The 10,893-nt window shown below is 33.2% G+C and overlaps 1 long non-coding RNA gene across 1 annotated transcript; it reads left to right on the top strand.

The window, feature by feature from the left end:
- Nucleotides 1-9,214: 9,214 nt before the first annotated feature.
- On the top strand, nucleotides 9,215-10,522 carry LOC127011042 (uncharacterized). The gene is made up of 2 exons (XR_007764066.1): nucleotides 9,215-9,323; nucleotides 9,402-10,522. It is a non-coding gene; the product is annotated as an uncharacterized LOC127011042 (long non-coding RNA).
- Nucleotides 10,523-10,893: the final 371 nt, after the last annotated feature.

Below are 10,893 nucleotides of genomic sequence, written 5' to 3'. Positions count from 1 at the left end.
AATATGTATAATTCGATTCCAAATATTGACGAATAAATAATTTATTTCACATCGGTGACAATGTTATTACGATTCCGACTGTATCATACGAATTGAATGACATCACCGATTTCATTTACAATACACTAAAAGACTATAACCTTAAAAAAACATTTAAAATCCAAAGTAATAATAATACACTTCGAAATAACTACCTTACGAGAGCCAGTTTACTTTAATAGGGAACGGTCGGTTGGACAACTGTTTGGCTTCCACCAAAAAGTACTAGAACCGCATCCTACAAAAACCTATCGATCAGATCAGACTGTGAACATATTAAAAATTAATACAATTCGTTTGGAATGTAATATAATCAGCGGCTCATATATTGATAATACACCGAATCATACCTTACATAAGTTTGCCATTAATGTTTCACCTGGGTATAAAATGACAGTGACACTACATAACCTAATAACACTATCTATACGCATTGTGGACCAAAACGGTGATTTGGTGAATTTACGTAGTGAAAACGTTTCGATTCGGATGCACATTCGGCTGATAGAATGATTATTTATAATAAAAGTCGTAGCCTTAGTCCTCAGCCAAGCATTACTTATTGTACTTTGCACTTTGAAAAATAAATTATTTTTAAAGTCGTTAGGATTAAAGCTTCGAGTATAATATAAAACGGGAAAAGGAAAACAATGAACGAAATTTTAAATGTTCGAGAAAAGGTTTACTCAGATGAGAGTATTCCGAAGAAAGATTTTCATACTTATTCATCGTATAATCAAACATTTAAGCCAAACGATGAAATTTGAATTACTATCCAAAATCACGACTTGTACGTGCTTCCTCACGAAAGTGAATCTTTTTTAATAATCCCTTGAAAATTAATCAAGGGATTATTAAAAAAGATTCACCGAATGGACCCACAATTGATAATGTTACCACTTTTTCTTAATAATTGTACGGCTTACTTTTTGGATGAAATGAAGTACGAAATAAATGGATGTGAGATTGATGGAACACGATACCACCCTAAAAAATGTTATATCTTGGATAATCTTCAAAGTCAAAATCTATTAAATTCTGAATGGAGCAGTGGAGACGAAATTTCTACGGGACCCCACTTAAACTTTTCTGTACCATTAAAAAATTTGTTGGGATTTGCTGAGGAGTATAAAAAAGTTTTGTTTAATTGTAAACACGAACTAGTGTTGATGCTAACTAAGAATCTTGGCGATGTGTTTGAACAAACCAGAAATGACGAATATAACGTGGAATATCCCCCATGTAACTCCGAATGATTTTGTTGTACGATATTATTAAAATTGGTGTAAACCTACCAATCGCATTCCGGAGTTGGGATACATATGTTAACCCGAAATTGGAATGTGAAAGTCAGCTAACAGCGAAAAACCACAATTTGCCATAATCATAAACAATTTATCAAACTTAAAAGTTCACTTGAATTCTGAGTCATATCCATATGTGAATGTAAATGTATACAAGATTTCAATATAGTTACTATAATCGAGACAACCATTTTTGACCCCAAATGAATTTAAATTGAAGGCCCCCATTGTTGTGGTTGATCTTTCATATCGAAACAATTAAGTGAAAACTGGTTCTATTGATGTGAGAATTTTAATAGAACTCAGGACACCAAGTCATGAAAATACCCAAGCTTATTGTCTCCTTATACATGATCGTCGGACTAGTACAACGAGTTGTTTAAAGTTAAGAAAACGAAGAAAAAAACGGTTTTGGTTGATGTTCAAGTTTTCTTTGATAATAATAATAAATTTATTCTAAAGAAAATTGGAATTGTATTCGAAAAAGATCCTAGCTTGAATAATAGTTTTTAATAGAACCACCATATGATTTAACTTTGCTAAATAAAAAATCTAGAAAAACTGCAGTTTGGTTAACCAATAAACATCACAACAGGTTTAAAGGAAGGAAATATTGTCAAACACATCTTAAGGGCGGGGTTTGTGCTCTAAACAATGCATTCAATATTTTGACATTTTTAAGTGAAGCATCAAAACATGAAAATAATTTTATATACATCATTTTAAAGTTGAAGCTAGATGTGTAAAGGGCTACAAGAAAACAAGATTGATAAAATGAAATTTCATGAGGAAATCGACCAATTCATCGAGCAATTTAAAGGACGGATAATCGGTCAACACATTCAATACCTTCTAAAAACAAAAACTATGTTTATGAATTAAGGTGGACATGATCTGAAAACTACAAACTATGGTCAACACTTTACATTTTGTAATACTCATTTAACATCGGCAACGTGCGCATGCGTCTTCTATGCAACTCGCCAGATCGGAGCCAGAAAATTAATATCAATGTACAACAAATCATGTTCGCAATACCAAAATAATTAAATAAATGTAATGTCAGAGATACATAGGTAGTCAGTGAGCGTGCCCCTCGCACTTGTGTGCGGCATAAGGTCATTGGCGCGTGATCCTTTTATTGCGGCCCAGTGATCTTCTCAATGAGCGTGTCCCTCGGACTTGTGCGTGTGATCCTTTTATTGCGGTCAGGGACAAGGGCCCATGTTCGGATCTCTGACTCTGGCTGATATCTTTATGACCCTTTGTAAAAAGGAGAGAGTCTTTCACAATTTACCAGTAAAACGTTCTGGGGCGGAAACGAAAATATGGGTTCCAAAATATCTGAGAATCATAACATCTGAGAATCAATAACTTGTGAGATTTTTTTATTGGGGTTCTTTTGATTTCTAAACTTGTCTTGCATAGAAAACATTATTCCTAAACATGATCGATCATGTTTATCTGAGATAACAACCTTTGGATACTTTGGGTGTTCGACCTTTCTTAAGTGCATAGCAACACCTGTGATAATGAGGTAAAAGGGTATTATAACGACCTTCGGATACTATAGGTGTGCGACCTTTCTCAAGTGCATAGCAACACCTGGGATTATGAGGTAAAAGGGTACGTGTTAACGACCTTCGGATACTATTGGTGTGCGACCTTTCTCAAGTGCATAGCAACACCTGGGATAATGAGCTTAAAGGGTACGTGATAACTACCTTCGGATACTGATAACGACCTTCGGATGGGTACGGGGGCCATTAATATGCTAATTGTGCCATTTATTTATTATTTATTTAAGTTTTTACATAAATCTTCAATTATCGAATTTTTGTATTCTGTTCCCAAGTCCGTAATGAACGTCTTCATTGGACCGTACTTCAAAATAAAATATTCAAATATAGCTTTTGCTACTGTTTTTGCACTTATGTTTTGGATTGGTATTGCTAAATCGCAAATTAGCGTTACTATGTATTCATTTCCTTGTTTAGATGTAGGTAGTAGAGAGCTGTTTGTGGCGTTTCAGTGATGGTTAATGGGGTCTTTGTAAGTATTGTTGTCTTTGCTTTTTGGCATTAAGGGCATTTTCTTATATATGCTGTTATATCTTTGGTCATGCCAATAAAAATGCCTTCTTTTAGCTAAGCCTGTATGACCTCCTTGTATTGGATCAACATGGAATGTAAACAGTAATGCTTCTTTCTTTTTATCATTATTTGATAATAGGTTCACCGGCTTGAGTAGCACTACTCTTAGAGATTGTAATATTTTATTGCCCATTATTTTAAAAGATTTATTTGATATGGTGTCAAAGAGAATATATAAGAATATATAAGAAAAACTAGAGTATAAGACCGCAGCGGCGGTCATCGCAGCGGCAGTCTCGGCAGCGTCCAAACCTCCGCTGCGAAAACCGCCGCTCCCGTATATTCCCACCACTCGACTGAAAAAGGCAAAAAACGACGATGACCTCCGCTACCGTAAATAGTATATCCCCTCACTAAAAAAAAAAAAAAAATTTCGTGTCATTGGAAAGCATTTTTCAAGCCCTTTCCAATGGTATAATTTTCTCTGTTCTAAAATAAAAACTGCACATTTTGAAAAAAACTCACAAATTTAAAATTTCACACCTTCGCGCACAAGCAGTCATAAGCAAGGACTCGAGGGTAGGGGTGAGATTCGGGTTCGTGGGTACGCACGTTCACTTTCTCCTGCTCATTCTCAGAAGATAACGAGGGGTCACAATATTTGAAATGCAATACAAAGGGAGGGTTCCGTGGAATACCAAACACACTGATTCTGGGATGAGTATACGCTTGCAATTAAAAACAACTCATACAAAATACATTTAAAACCGCCTAAAAAACCTCCGCAACCGATTTTAATAGCTACTCTTAGCTTAAGGCTTAGGAAATTCGAATGGTTGCATCGCGACATCTTATGCCAATGCTGGCCCGACCTTAACTGACCATTTATTCATATCTTGCTTACACAGAGATTGCTTTTCCTTAACCTATGTCGAAGTTGCACACCTTCGATATTTACCTACATCCAGACCCCTCCTACACCACGTTCACCCCCGGTAACTTGTTATCAATCCTTGTGTTCGTTTTCCTTCTAATAACCATTCTACTGGGGTATTGGGCTGCTCCTTTTGTTCGAGAACCAATCGGATTGGTTCTAGGAGTACAACATACCTGTATGCACTCCCTGTAGATGTCAACCTGTTAAGTGAACATTCTGGACTATAAAAATGACACCACTCAAATTGCTCAGGATCAGTTCTTCAAATGCCTCAGTACTGCATACCTATGGATCTAACCGTAGAATTTATCGATTCGGAAAACGAGGTTGAGATTGACAACCCGGAATTACCACCCACGCAAGATTCTGATCTCGAAATAATCGAAAACTCGGATCTGGAACTTGTGCAGGTTTCCGAAGCAGAAGATTCGGTTGATCGCCTTCTACAAAGCGTATTTCAACCGGCTGCATCGTCGACCCAAAATAGGGACCCAGGATTGGAGTCTCTTGAGTGGAGCCAGTTTCCATTGGGGACTACTACGCAGGCTTTCTTGGAATCCCTTATCACACACGAAGAAGGTGAAGATGTATTTCAGTGCGCACAGGAATTTCAATTGGACGACGACCTATCCAGGCCAGAAGATGAGGTTTTTCCTAACGACGACCACATCTTTGAAGAACTTATGGGACCTCAACCGCCACCGACTAACCATTATTTAACTTTGCTGGATGATGGAGATGACGACGCATTACTAGATGTTTTATTTGACCTAGATTCTTAACTTTTTAATTATAAATACACCATGCATAAAGAAAAATAAAGTAAAAACTATTTTAAAATTGAGGGCTTATAATTGTTTTTTATTTATTGAACAATTTTTCTTTGCCTTACAAATACTTTTTAGCTCTGCGTTGTGAACCAATAGACGATGCATATTAAAGTCGTATCGCAACCAAATTTTCCGTACTTTAGGACAGAAATAACAATAATAAAAGGAGGATTTAGATTTCTGATAGGCGAAGTTGTGTATTTTTAATGTATGCGCTTTTAGACCGCTGCGAGTAGTAAATGATTTTGTTTCTGAACACAACTCGCAATGGTACTTCACCATTTCGATGTTTTTAAAAATAAACTGACTTTTCAATAAAAAAAAATATCTTATATAGCATTTGAGGGACAATTCTTACGTTATATATACTAACTTTATTTTAACGCTATTGAAAGATTTATATAAATATAAAAAGAGATAGACATACTGATATGTATTTCTAACTTTATTCTCAAGTATTACATAGTTTGAATAAGTATTTTGGTGCATATAATGAAGACATATTGTTATCTCATTTACTCCACATGAATTGATAGAAGTGTATAGTTTTTGACAAGTATAAAAGACCATGTAATTTCTGGTTAAAGAATTAGTATACAACAGTTAGGTACTAGTGCACGACGAATCCAAACTTACGCTGATCAAAAATGGTATGCATATAAATTAAAAGTAAATACTTTATCACCTAATTTTGTTGAATTTTATAGGACTTCTTAGAGACCTTAAATGACGTGAAGCCTGTGATTGGCTACACAAAAATTGAAAATCTATGTATTGGATTTGAGTATAAGATCACTGGATGTAAGCTGAAAAAGACACCATATGGAACTAAAATAGCTCTGTATTTAACTGATAAGGACGATAAAGATGTTTGGATATTTCTACCTAAAAGTTACGTGAACAAATTTTCTACAAAGACACCATTTAGGAAATTAAATGAGAATGGAATAACTCATATGGTATATAAAGGAAAAGATCTGAACAGATTTAGTTGTGCTCAAATTGAATTTTTATCAGTAAATAAGTAAAGTAAATAAGATTCTTCAATATAAAGAGCTGAGTTTTTAAATCCAACAACAGTCTTAAATCAGTCTCAAAAAGAAATAGTTTTCCTTAAAAATGTACGCTCAACAGATAGAACTATTCTTGATGCAATTTGAGGGCATGCTTTTCGAGCAACACCTACAAAGGATGGTGTTCCTAAAAGCTACTTTGGAGGATTTAGAGGAAAAAGAGTTGATCCATTTGAAGTTTGGATTCCATTATAAACTTTGTCCCTGGAGCGACGATGATGCCTCATCTGGACCAGACACATGTCAGTGTCATACGCTGCCTGCACTGAAAGAGGAAGCCCTTAGTCTAATGATTAAATATTATAAGTTAAACAAACATATTGCTCCAAAACCATAAATAAAACGAATTAATTTTACTTAAATATATATATATATGTTTTTTATTTTTTAAAATGGTTCTTAAACATTTTTATTATTAATTTATCATTAAATGAATAGTCGTTTTTCTTGAATTTTCTTAAAAAATAATTTATTGTTTTCTTTTTACTTTTAAAAAGACCGAACAGCATACAATAATGTCCGCAAGTGTTAGAAAAGTATCCCTGCAGTTGTTGCTTATTAAAACAAAATTTATAAGCGTTAGATTTTAAAAATTTTAAAAATTATATTTTCTGGGGATATTGACCATATGAATCGAAAAATTCTGCTGACCTACGACTTTCAAAATAAAATGCAATCCAATGAGTTCCAGGTTGATCTGAAGTGTCGGTATTCGCAATTATTAGTGCGGCATACTTTAAAATAGTTTTTGGTAACCTATCAAAAGGAAAAACTCCTTTAAAAATAGATTTTGTCTTTGAATGCTTAGAAAGAAAATGTTCAATTTGTAAAGTATTCATTTTAAAAGAACGTACGAATATTTCTATGCTTATCAATATCAATCATTGAATCGTATTCACAGTATACCAAGCAAGTAACTGCTTCAGCAAGTGGTTCCGAAAATCTTCCTTCGATTCTTATAGTACCTTGAGAGATTAAATTTGAACATATAGTTGAATTTGATTGATCAGCAGTTAAGTCAAAGGCTAATATAAAACTGTTTGAATCAAACATTTCCTTGGTAATTTGTAGTCCACGATCGTAATGTTTAATTCCACATGATCTAAAAAGCATATTATAACCTCTTGAGCTCTGAACCTTTTCAGCGTTCGAGTAATCGAACTCCAGAGCCTGGGAAGGAACTTGAACTCCGTTAACCAATAGGTTAAAGCGTTGAATTTTAAAATGTTCAAATTGAAATGGGTCTAAGCCTCCGTTTCCTGAGTATGAGCGGTTCTTAACCATACAAAAGGCCAGAAAATTTGGTATTTGACCAATAACTGCGTTGTCTATCGACAGTGTGTTGTTGCCCGGATATATTGTAAATGATTTGACTTCAACCTTGCTGAATGGGTACAGAGCATTATTACTATTGCTTATAATTGCCTTACGTAGTCTATTGTCGGCCTTTTTGAGCACATACAATAAATGTTTGTTCGCTTTCAAGCGATTTAGGCTCTTTTTGTAAACCATTTTCATTTGAATAGCACACAGAATATTCTGAATTAAAAATGTCAGATCTAAATCTTAAGAGATCGTTAATGCCCTGAGTGAGATCAATAAGTAAATATCCGTGAGGTTGCTCCGTTACTTCTTTATATATTCTAAATAGCTCCGTGGGGTTTTCTGGGTAAATTTGTCTTGCTAAACATTCAAATTGAAGCTTATCACGAGGATTTTTGAACGCAACAATGTATTTGGTATTTAGTGAAATATCTCTGGTGCGCGAAGATTTATGAAATATGTTCTATTATTGATAAATTCCTATGGTGTGATCCTTTTGTAAACAGCTCACACACATTTTTATTAAAGGCTCCCATCATCAAGTCATCCAATATTAAAAGAATTGGTTCATTCGTTTCAACTGTTTCAGGGACTCCTTTAAAATATTCAATCTTTTCGAAATTGGGCTTGGCACTCTCCTCTGCATAACACCAAATAATTCGATCTATTGAAATATTAAAAAGATCATTCTTTTTGGTGATTAGATTTTCTAAAAAGGTTGTTTTTCCCGATCCTGAGGGTCCACAAATAAGCATTGTAAAAGGATGTATAAATTGTGTAAACATTTTTTTTTATTCGGAATGAATTTTAATATATTATATTATTACTAATTGCTTATATAATGTTTTTAAGGTTTATTAGGTTTTATTAATATTCACTTGATCGCGTTTCTTGGAGCAGTTCTTCTCGAAATGAGTATCAGATCCGCAATAATTACAATAAATAAGTTGCGTGTATCCATTTTTACGGGGATCATTTCCAAAAAATCTCTTAAAAGAATCCATAATAAGAGACAACCTGATAGGACCATGAATTTCTTTTTACTAAATTTTAAACACATGTGTCACCATTACTATATATTTCATAATTGGTGTTTTCTAAGAATACAAACAGCTTAAATAAATTATTTAATGAACATCGAAGTGGAAGTTTTTTCTTGTGTATTCTACAATTCGTAAAAAAATTCGGTAGTTGAGTTAAACTTCTTCCGATATCTATAACGATAATAGAACATATTTACAGTTTATTTAAAGTAGTCTTACCTGATGGACATGTGTGTAACTAAAAGAAATAAAACTTCTCGAAAGAAACAGGACCACGAAGTCATTTTTGGATTCGAGTATTATGTTGTTCATAACATAAAATTGAAATGTGGTCTGTCAACTACTCGAAAATTTTTGCCGATGGTTTGGATGCAGCAAAGTAAAAATAATTTCATTGGATTTGACAAAGACGAATGGATGCAACTTCTTACGTATAAGGAATTTATTCAGTTGAAACTGGACCAGTATGACTTCTTGATGCCTGATACAATTATTGATCATCCGTGCTTGCACTCCATAAAATGTAACTTTAGATTTAGGAAATCAGATAATCAGTACGTTTTTGTGATTAATCAGTATGGTAACAAAATTGAGTTTGATTCTGAGTCCTGGAGATCATTACTAAGATTAGGCATATTTTTTACTACATTTTTATGTTGGAACTCCATATTAAGACAGCAAGTAATATATCTTTACATAATCATATTATTCCTAAGTGTGTATCTTTACAAAAATTTGATATTCAACTATCTGATTTAGAAGGTACCTATGATAAGGATGTGCAAATAGATTTAACACGATTATGTTTTGAAATATCAAAAAAGATGCGTTCAGAAATAAAAAGGGATGTTCTTGTATATAAGCAAGCATTATTGACTAAGCAACCATCGTCATCAAATAAAAAATAATACTAATAAATCAACACCTTAAGATGAGCAAACAACAAGTTGTCGATGAAATTCATAAGGCAGCGCGAAAAAACTTCATACGGCGAAAGTTCGTTCAAAAACGGATAAATGACACATGGCAAATTGATTTAGTTGAAATGATACCATTTTCGAAAGAAAATAAGGGTTTTAGATATTTACTGACCGTTATTGACACGTTCTCAAAGTATGCATACGCCGAGGCAGTTAAGTCAAAGTCTGCCCTGGATGTAGCAGAGGCAATGAAATCTGTTTTTAAAAAGAGTAAAAGTACACCCAAGAATATTCAGTCAGATCAAGGGAAAGAATTTTTTAATTCCACTTTTAGGAAATTAATGGATAAATTTGATATAAATCATTATCATACTTATACGCATCTCAAGGCTTCTATCTGTGAACGCTTTAATAGAACATTAAAAAATCGTATGTGGAAAATGTTTAGTATGCAGGGTAAATATAAGTGGATTCATAACATCAATTATCTCGTAAATCAATACAATAATTCATATCACCGAACAATTAAAATGAAGCCTATAGATGTCTGCACGAAAAATGAAGAGTTTATTTTAAAATCGGTATATAATATACCAAAAATATTTCCAAAACATAAATTTTTAGTAGGTGATTTTGTTAGAATAAGTAAATACAAGGGAGCATTTATGAAGGGATACGAACCTAATTGAACCACAGAAGTTTTTAAAGTTTTAAAAGTCAAGTCTACATACCCCGTAACATATGAAATACAAGATTATATGGGTACGCCTATTAATGGGTCATTTTATGAAGAGGAACTTCAAAAAGTGAAAGACAAAAATGCTTTCCTAGTAGAGAAAATACTAAAAAGGAAAAATAATCAAGTGCTTGTAAAATGGAGCGGTTTCGATTCCAGCCACAACTCATGGATATCTGTAAATGACCTGCTAAAGTAATAAAACGCAACAATAACAAGTTTAATTTTTTATCTATTTATTTACAATTTTTATTCTTATAATATAAACATATAAACATTTATTTAATAACGGGTTTAATTTTGACTACTTAATATATGTTCAATATTATAATGACCATGAGCCAATGTATTACAATTATTTGGTAAAATATATCTCTTATCATCTTTATAATTAAGACTTATTTTATTCATAATTTCAGTATAGAGGATGTGCGACCTACTTCGAATAACTCGCTGGGATCCATAAAATGTTTTTTTATATTTTATACATTCTATATAATCTTCATGATTCAGTTTTTTAATAACTGATTTCTTAACTCCTTTAATTTTTTTTATACATTCGTTTTCGTTTCCTTCCTTATCAACTAAACAAGAG

This window comes from Drosophila biarmipes, chromosome 2R, assembly GCF_025231255.1.
Source record: "Drosophila biarmipes strain raj3 chromosome 2R, RU_DBia_V1.1, whole genome shotgun sequence".
Classification (NCBI taxonomy): domain Eukaryota; kingdom Metazoa; phylum Arthropoda; class Insecta; order Diptera; family Drosophilidae; genus Drosophila; species Drosophila biarmipes.
This window is presented reverse-complemented; position numbering and strand designations above follow the sequence as displayed.